General features: G+C 45.5%; 1 pseudogene; it reads right to left on the reverse strand.

Moving 5' to 3' along the window:
• The window catches only part of LOC134983747 (zinc finger protein 585A-like), an 86915-nt pseudogene extending 78116 nt beyond the window's left edge, over positions 1-8799 (reverse strand).
• Positions 8800-9130: the final 331 nt, after the last annotated feature.

Consider the following 9130-nt stretch of genomic DNA (forward strand, 5'->3'; position numbering starts at 1 on the left):
ATAGGATAAGAACCTTGAAGAACAATGCATGGCAATGATGAGTATACTCCAGAAGATTAAAATGGTTCCTCACCTGAGTGATGTCTAATTTGTGCAACAAGAGCTGATTTATTTCTCAGAGTATATAAATGGCCTCTCACCTGTGTGAGTTCGCTGATGTCTAAGAAGATATGATTTCCGTGTAAAACATTTCCAGCACTCAGAACATGGAAATGCCTTCTCACCTGTGTGACTTCTGTAATGTGTAACAAGATTTGATTTCCGTGTAAAACATTTCCCACACTTAGTGCAAGAAAATGGCTTCTCACCTGTGTGACTTCTCTGATGTATAACAAAGTGGGATTTCCAGGTAAAACTTTTCGCGCACTCAGAGCAAGAAAATACCTTCTCACGTGTGTGACTTCTCTCATGTGTAACAAGATGTGATTTCCGTGTAAAACATTTCTCACACTCAGAGCAAGAAAATGGCTTCTCACCTGTGTGACTTCTGTGATGTATAACAAGATGTAATTTTTGTGCAAAACATTTCCCACACTCAGAACATGGAAATGGCTTCTCACCTGTGTGACTTTTGTGATGTGTAACAAGATGTGATTTTTGTGTAAAACATTTCCCGCACTCAGAGCAAGAAAATGGCTTCTCACCTGTGTGACTTCTCTGATGTATAACAAGATGTGATTTACTTGCACAACATTTCCCGCATTCGGAGCAAGGAAACAGCTTCTCACCTGTGTGACTTCTGTGATGTATAACAAGATCTGATTTGTGTGCAAAACATTTCCCACACTCAGAACATGGAAATGGCTTCTCACCTGTGTGACTTCTGTTATGTTTAACAAGAGCTGATTTGTATGCAAAACATTTCCCACACTCAGAACATGAATATGGCTTCTCACCTGTGTGACTTCTGTTATGTTTAACAAGAACTGATTTCTGTGCAAAACATTTCCCACACTCAGAACATGGAAATGGCTTCTCACCTGTGTGACTTCTCTGATGTGCAACAAGTTGTGAATTCTGTGTAAAACATTTCCCACACTCAGAACATGGAAATGGCTTCTCACCTGTGTGACTTCTCGGATGTCTAACAAGACGTGATTTCCGTGCAAAACATTTCCCACACTCAGAACATGGAAATGGCTTCTCACCTGTGTGACTTCTCTGATGTATAACAAGATCTGATTTGTATGTAAAACATTTCTCACACTCCGGACATACTGGCCTTTCACCTGCCTTACCTGTGTGTGGGTTAATACACTTTGTGTTCTGTGTAAAACATTTGGTATCTATAGAACATGGAAACACTATATCTGTCAGAGCTATAACAGATGCACCAATATCAGAGTGATCAGGAGAACATTTCCCAGGATCAGGGGGATCAGCTGATAGAGCTGAATGTATAATTGGGGTAATGGGGTTATCTCCTGGAGAATCCTGTCTACTGTCATTATCTTTTATGTCACAATCCGGGGATAACATTACATGTCCTTCTGAGATATTTCTGCTTGTGTGTCCATCTGCTGGAAATAAAATACATTATGGAAATGTGACATTATCTGTAACAATATTAATCTTGTAAACAATAGAAGACGACTCTCTGGGACACTTAATTGTAAATGTGTGTGTATAATAAAACATAACTTTTACTGAAGGCATTATAATATTGTGTCTCAGACTATCATTGTGTCCACCCTCCTGAGAACACTCACAATAACAAATGTAATATTATAATAAGACATATATATATCTCTCTTGTACTGGTAACTAACCATAAAGTATAAATGGAGATGTAGTCACTCGCCAAGTCCTATGTCAGCACCAATGTAAAACAATGGATGGGGAACATATCGTATGAATTGGAGATTCTAGATGAACAATAACATCAGTCATATGAGTTGATGGATCAGAGAAATGTCTCCTAACGTTACTCCTGGAAGCATTGGTAAGGTAGTATTCCTTTATGTGTGTGCTCATACGCTGGTAAACCTGTACAAGTGTTACTCACCCTTATATAAGGTATATTGCTACAGCAGAGTAGGTGTGGAACAAGGTACTTTACATGCAATACACCATATAATACCCTGCAATCATCATCATCATCACCTGCTAGGTTATAATCCACTCTTACACCCTCATCATCAGTGTCTTACCTCTATTCTCTCAATAGTAATAAGGATGATGTGTGTACGGTAAGTATGATACAGAGAATTACATATCAGAATCTATACAGCTGCCGCCATACTTCTGCTTCTCATACGTGTGCTACTGGCAACAGTGAACATCTGAGTGAGAGTGCAGGGAAGACAGCAGAGTCTGATGAGAAAGAGATTGGATCTGCCTTTGTAGGGCTGTACCACACCTGTCACCCCTGTTAGTATATAAACTAATAAATAAGAGGAGTGTGGTCCATCCAGACGTGCTTTCTGGAGCTCTCCTCACTAAGTGGCTATTTATCTACCCTACCTGAGAGCTCTCAGCCGCCGCTGGGACCAAGACCCAATCTATTAAGTCACCCCACTCCTACTGCCCTAAAGCCGCTGGCTACGCTTACTCCGGGCAGCGTTTACTGCCGCAGCCTAGCAATGCTGCTGAAGCCACAGGCTGTATTCTGGTCACCTGACTTGGAGGTGCTTTTGGCTGCAGGGGTGGGATGGTTAGGGTTAGGCTGTGGGTAGGTGGGGGGTTAGAGTTAGGCATCCCCAGAGAGGGATAGGGTTAGGCTGCTAGGGTGGGGGAGCTAGGCTGTGGGGGAGGGAGGGTTAGGCTGCAGAGAGAAGGGTAAGGCTTAGCACCACTGGGGAGGGTTAGGGACAGGTTGTGGGGGAGGGAGGGCTAGGTTTAGGCTGCAGGAAGAAGGGTTAGCACCACTGTGGAGGGTTAGGGACAGGCTGTTGGGGAGGGAGGATTAGGCTGCAGGTAGGGGGTGTTAGGCATCCCCAGGGGAGGGTTAGGCTGTGAGGGAGATAGGCTGCGGATAGGGGGGGTTAGGCACCCCCCGGGGAGGGTTATGCTATGGGGGAGGGCGGGTTCGGTTGTGGGGGAGGGAGAGTTAGGGTTAGGCTTCAGGGAGAAGGGTTAGCACCGCTGGGTAGGGATAGGAACAGGCTGTGGGGGAGGAATGGTTAGACAGCGTGTAGGGGGGGTTAGGCATCCCCCAGGGAGGGTTAGGCTGTGGGGGAGGGAGGGTTAGATCAGAGAGTGTTGGGAGGAGACTGGTCAGATCTCTGGGCTGGTAACACACAGTGACATGATGTGAGGAGGAGAGCAGGAGTATAATAGGGGCTGATGGCTCCTGATGTATGAGATACACCAGAGAGTGTGGGGAGGAGACTGGTCAGATCTGTGGGCTGGTAACACACAGTGACATGATGTGAGGAGGAGAGCAGGAGTATAATAGGGGCTGATGGCTCCTGATGTATGAGATACACCAGAGAGTGTGGGGAGGAGACTGGTCAGATCTCTGGGCTGGTAACACACAGTGACATGATGTGAGTGGGAGAGCAGAAGTATAATAGGGGCTGATGGCTCCTGATGTATGATACACCAGAGAGTGTGGGGAGGAGACTGGTCAGATCTCTGGGCTGGTTACACACAGTGACATGTGAGTGGGAGAGCAGAAGTATAATAGGGGCTGATGGCTCCTGATGTATGATACACCTAACACACAGTGACATGATGTGAGGCGGAGAGCTGGAGTATAATAGGGGCTGATGGCTCCTGATGTACAATATACCCTAGAGAGTGTGGGGAAGAGACTGGTCAGATCTCTGGGATGGTAACACACAGTGACATGATGTGAGGGTGAGAGCAGGAGTATAATAGAGGTGATGGCTCCTGACTCCATACTGGGAAAAAACAAATTCCTCATTAATTTGTACTGACAGAGGAGGGTGTAGGATAAGAGATTGATGTAGTGACTGAGGAAGGAGAATATGTGACTCTCTTCTATAATAAGTGTTTATTACTCACCTGTGCTGATATCTGTAGGGATCTCCTCCTCCTTACACTGCTGATCACCCCTCACATACGTCTCTTCTTCTCCCTCTGTATCTTCTGCCTTCATATCAGTCACGTACATCTCTTCTCCTTCTATATCTTCTGCCTTTATATCAGTCACATACGTCTCTTCTCCCTCTGTATCTTCTGCCTTCATATCAGTCACATACGTCTCTTCTTCTCCATCTATATCTTCTGCCTTCATATCAGTCACATACGTCTCTTCTTCTCCCTCTATATCTTCTGCCTTTATATCAGTCACATACGTCTCTTCTTCTCCCTCTATATCTTCTGCCTTTATATCAGTCACATACGTCTCTTCTTCTCCATCTATGTCTTTTGCCTTTATATCAGTCACATACGTCTCTTCTTCTCCCTCTATATCTTCTGCCTTTTTATCAGTCACATACGTCTCTTCTTCTCCCTCTATATCTTCTGCCTTCATATCAGTCACATACGTCTCTACTTCTCCCTCTGTATCTTTGATTTTAATATTATTTAACTGGGCTTCACCCTATGTAAACAAGACAAATATAATGACACACAGCTCCTCTACACAAATATAGTGACAGTCACTTTGGTTTATTGGGGAGACCCTATAGCCCACCTACCTGATCCTCCTGTGGGATCCTGTGATACTCCTCTGTACAGTCCTGGGTATACAGAGGACGGGGACATCTCTCTGAGATATCTCGGTTACTGGGTCCTTCTGTAGGAGACACACAGTGACTGAGTACAGTGTATATATGTGATTATCAGATGATGTGTGTATATAGGGGGCCCCCATACCTGCTCTCCCCTGTACAATACATGACAGTCTCCTCTTATCCAGAGATGTGAGGGGCCGGTGATTCTCCATCATCACGTCCTTGTACAGACCCCTGTGTTCCTCTATATACTCCCCCTCCTGCATGGAGACATAGACAGTGACATCATGACACCTTATAGGAACCTGACACAGAGTGATACAGTCATCACCCAGACACGTCCCCTGGTGTTACTGTATAATGTACCATTCCCAGGAGTCACCTCTCCAGTCATCACCCAGACACATCCCCTGGTGTTACTGAAAAATGCCCCATTCCCAGCAGTCATCTCTCCAGTCATCACCCAGACACATCCCCTGGTGTTACTGTATAATGTCCCATTCCCAGCAGTCACCTCTCCAGTCATCAGCCAGACACGTCCCCTGGTGTTACTGTATAATGCCCCATTCCCAGCAGTCACCTCTCCAGTCATCACCCAGACACATCCCCCGGTGTTACTGTATAATGTCCCATTCCCAGCAGTCACCTCTCCAGTCATCACCCAGACACATCCCCTGGTGTTACTGTATAATGCCCCATTCCCAGCAGTCACCTCTCCAGTCAGCAGCTGAATGATCTTGTTGGTGAGTTCCAGGATCTTTTGGTCATTGGGTCTCTCATGTATTAGTGAGTCAGGTGGAGGCACTGGGATGTGGCTCTGGGTTCTACTCAGACCTCCTAACACACAGGGATGGCTGTTGAGTATCTCACACTCATTGGATGTCTTCTTCACTACTGTGTAATCCTGAGTAAGGGAGGAGACATCAAATATCAATATATTACTATAGATATGAGTGACGTCACTGTGACACTCCCAGATCCCCTCACCTCCCCAGTCATGTCCCTGTATTATTACTATAGATATAAGTGAAGTCTCTGTGAAACTCCCAGATTCCCTCACCTCCCCAGTCATCTCCGTTTTATTACTATAGATATAAGTGACATCACTGTGCCACACCCAGATCACCTTACCTCCCCAGTCATGTCCTTGTATTATTACTATAGATATGTGACATCATTGCGTCTCTCCCAGATCCCCTCACCTCCCCAGTCATGTCCCTGTATTATTACTAAGATATGTGACTTCACAGTGACGCTCCCAGATCCCCTCACCTTCCCAGTCATGTTCTCGTATTACAATAGATATAATTGGTGTCTCAGTGACAATCCCAGATCCCCTCAACTCCCCAGTCAGGTCCCTGTATTATTACTATAGATGTGAGTCACAGTGACGCTCCCAGATCCCCCTCACCTCCCCAGTCATGTCCCTGTATTATTACTATAGATATAAGTGATGTCACAGTGACTCTCCCAGATCCCCTCACCTCCCCAGTCATGTCCCTGTATTACTAAAAATAAGTGATGTTAGTTATGCTACTATACTCCCTCACCTCCCCATTAATGTCCCTGTATTATTACTATAGATATAAGTGACTTCACAGTGACGCTTCTAAATCATCTCACCTCCCCAGTCATGTCCCTGTATTATGACTATGGATATTAGTGACGTCACTGTAATGCTCTCGGATCCCCACACCTTCTCAGTCATGTCCCTGTATTACGAATATAGATAAAAGTCATGTCACTGTATAGCTCCCAGATCCGCGAACCTCCCCAGTCATGTCCCTGTATTATTGCTATTGATATAAGTGATGTCACTGTGACACTCACAGATTCCCTCACCTCCCCAGTCATATCCCTGTATTATAACTAAAGATAAAAGTGATGTCACTGTGACACTCAGAGATCCCCTCGCCCCTCCCAGTCACATCTCTGTATTATTGCTACAGATATAAGTGATGTCATTGTGACGCTCCAAGATCTCACCTCCCCAGTCATGTCCCTGTATTATTACTATAGATATGAGTGACGTCACTGTGACGCTCCCAGATCTTCTCACCTCCCCAGTCACATCTCTGTATTATTACAATAGATATAAGTGACATCACTGTGCCACTCCCAGGTCACCTTACCTCCCCAGTCATGTCCTTGTATTATTACTATAGATATGTGACATCATTGCGCCTCTCCCAGATCCCCTCACCTCCCCAGTCATGTCTCTGTATTATTACTATAGATATGTGACTTCACAGTGACGCTCCCAGATCCCCTCACCTCCCCAGTCATGTTCTCGTATTATTACAATAGATATGTGATGTCACAGTGACAATCCCAGATCCCCTCAACTCCCCAGTCATGTCCCTGTATTATTACTATAGATGTGTGTCACTATGACACTCCCAGATCCCCTCACCCTCCCCAGTCATGTCCCTGTATTATTACTATAGATATAAGTTAGGTCACTGAGACACTCCCAGATTCCCTCACCTCCCAAGTCACGTCCCTCTATTATGACTACAGATATTAGTGATGTCACTGTGACGCTCCCAGATCCCCTCACCTCCCCAGTCATGTCCCTGTATTAGTACGATAGATATGTGATGTCACAGTGACGCTCCCAGATCTCCTCACCTTCCCAGTCATGTCCCTGTATTATTACGATATATGTCACGTCACTGTGCATCTCCTAGATCCCCTCACCTCCCCAGTCATGTCCCTGTATTGCTATAGATATTAGTGATGTCACTGTGACACTCCCAGATCCACTCACCTCTCCAGTCATATACGTATTATTAATATAGATATAAGGTCACAGTGGTGCTCCCAGATTCACTCACCTCCACAGTCATGTCCCTTTATTATTACTATAGATATAAGTGATGTCAATGTGACACTCCCAGATCCCCTCACCTCCCCAGTCATATACCTGTATTATTACTATAGACATAAGTGATGTCACAGTGATGCTTCTAGATCCCCTCACCTCCCCAGTCATGTCCTTGTATTATTACTATAGCTATAAGATCACAATGATGCTCCCAGATCCTCTCACCTACCCAGTCATGTCCTGGTATTATTACTAGAAATATAAGGTCACAGTGATGCTCCCAGATCCTGTCACCTCCCTAGTCATGTCCCTGTATTATTACTATAGATATAAGTGATGTCACTGTGACACTCCCAGATCCTCTCACCTCCCCAGTCATGTCCCTGTATTATTACTATAGACATAAGTGATGTCACTGTGACACTCCCAGATCCTCTCACCTCCCCAGGCATGTCCCTGTATTATTACTATAGATATGAGTTCACTGTGATGCTCCCAGATACACTCACCTCCCCAGTCATGTCCCTGTATTATTGCTATAGATAAAAGGTCACAGTGATGTTCCCAGATCCTCTCACCTCCCCAGTCATGTCCCTGTATTATTACTATAGATATAAGTGATGTCACTGTGACACTCCCAGATCCTCTCACCTCCCCAGGCATGTCCCTGTATTATTACTATAGATATGAGTTCACTGTGATGCTCCCAGATACACTCACCTCCCCAGTCATGTCCCGGTATTATTACTATAGATGTAAGTGATGTCACTGTGACACTGCCAGATCCTCTCACCTCCCCAGTCATGTCCCGGTATTATTACTATAGATATAAGTGATGTCATTACCCTCACCTACCCAGTCATGTCCTTTATTATTACTATAGATATAAGTGATGTCACTGTGACACTCCCAGATCCTCTCGCCTCCCCAGTCATGTCCCTGTATTATTACTATAGATATAAGTGATTTCATTGTGACACTCCCAGATCCTCTCACCTCCCCAGTCATGTCCCTGTATTATTACTATAGATTTGAGTTCACTGTGACGCTCCCAGATCCACTCACCTCCCCAGTCAGCAGGTAAATGATCTCCAGGGTGATATTTATTATCCTCTCAGTCCTGTGACTCCTGTCTTTGTCCATCCTTGATGAATTAGAGAGAGTACAGAAGGTGTGATGTGTAATAAAGACTCCGTTCCTCACAGCTGGAGTTCTTTGGAATAAATATAATACATAAAACATATTGCACATGTAACATAGTAAATATGGAATAGAGTGGTCATTAAGTCTCCTATTTCCCCACAGCCATAGAGTCCTGGTCAGTGTCTCCGAGGTTCCTGTGACCCAGCCCCATAAGGTTGTACTGCATAGTGGGCCTGATCTAGAGTGTAGCGCTATTGTGGGTGGAGTCACAATTAGCTGATGTTCAGTACACTGTGAAGGGACAGGGTCTCCTGGAAAAGCGGCAGGAGCCAAGCAGGGGAAAGGTTGCAGGAGAAAGGCGGCAGGAGACAGGCAAGGGAATGTCGGCCGGAGACAGTCAAGGGGTGGCAGGAGACAGGCAGGGGGAAGGCGGCTGGAGACAGGCAGGGGGAAGGCGGCTGGAGACAGGCAGGGGGAAGGCGGCTGGAGACAGGCGGGGGGGGCGGCAGGGTGGGGG

The sequence above is a fragment of the Pseudophryne corroboree genome (assembly GCF_028390025.1).
Source record: "Pseudophryne corroboree isolate aPseCor3 chromosome 3 unlocalized genomic scaffold, aPseCor3.hap2 SUPER_3_unloc_23, whole genome shotgun sequence".
NCBI classification, from domain to species: Eukaryota; Metazoa; Chordata; class Amphibia; order Anura; family Myobatrachidae; genus Pseudophryne; species Pseudophryne corroboree.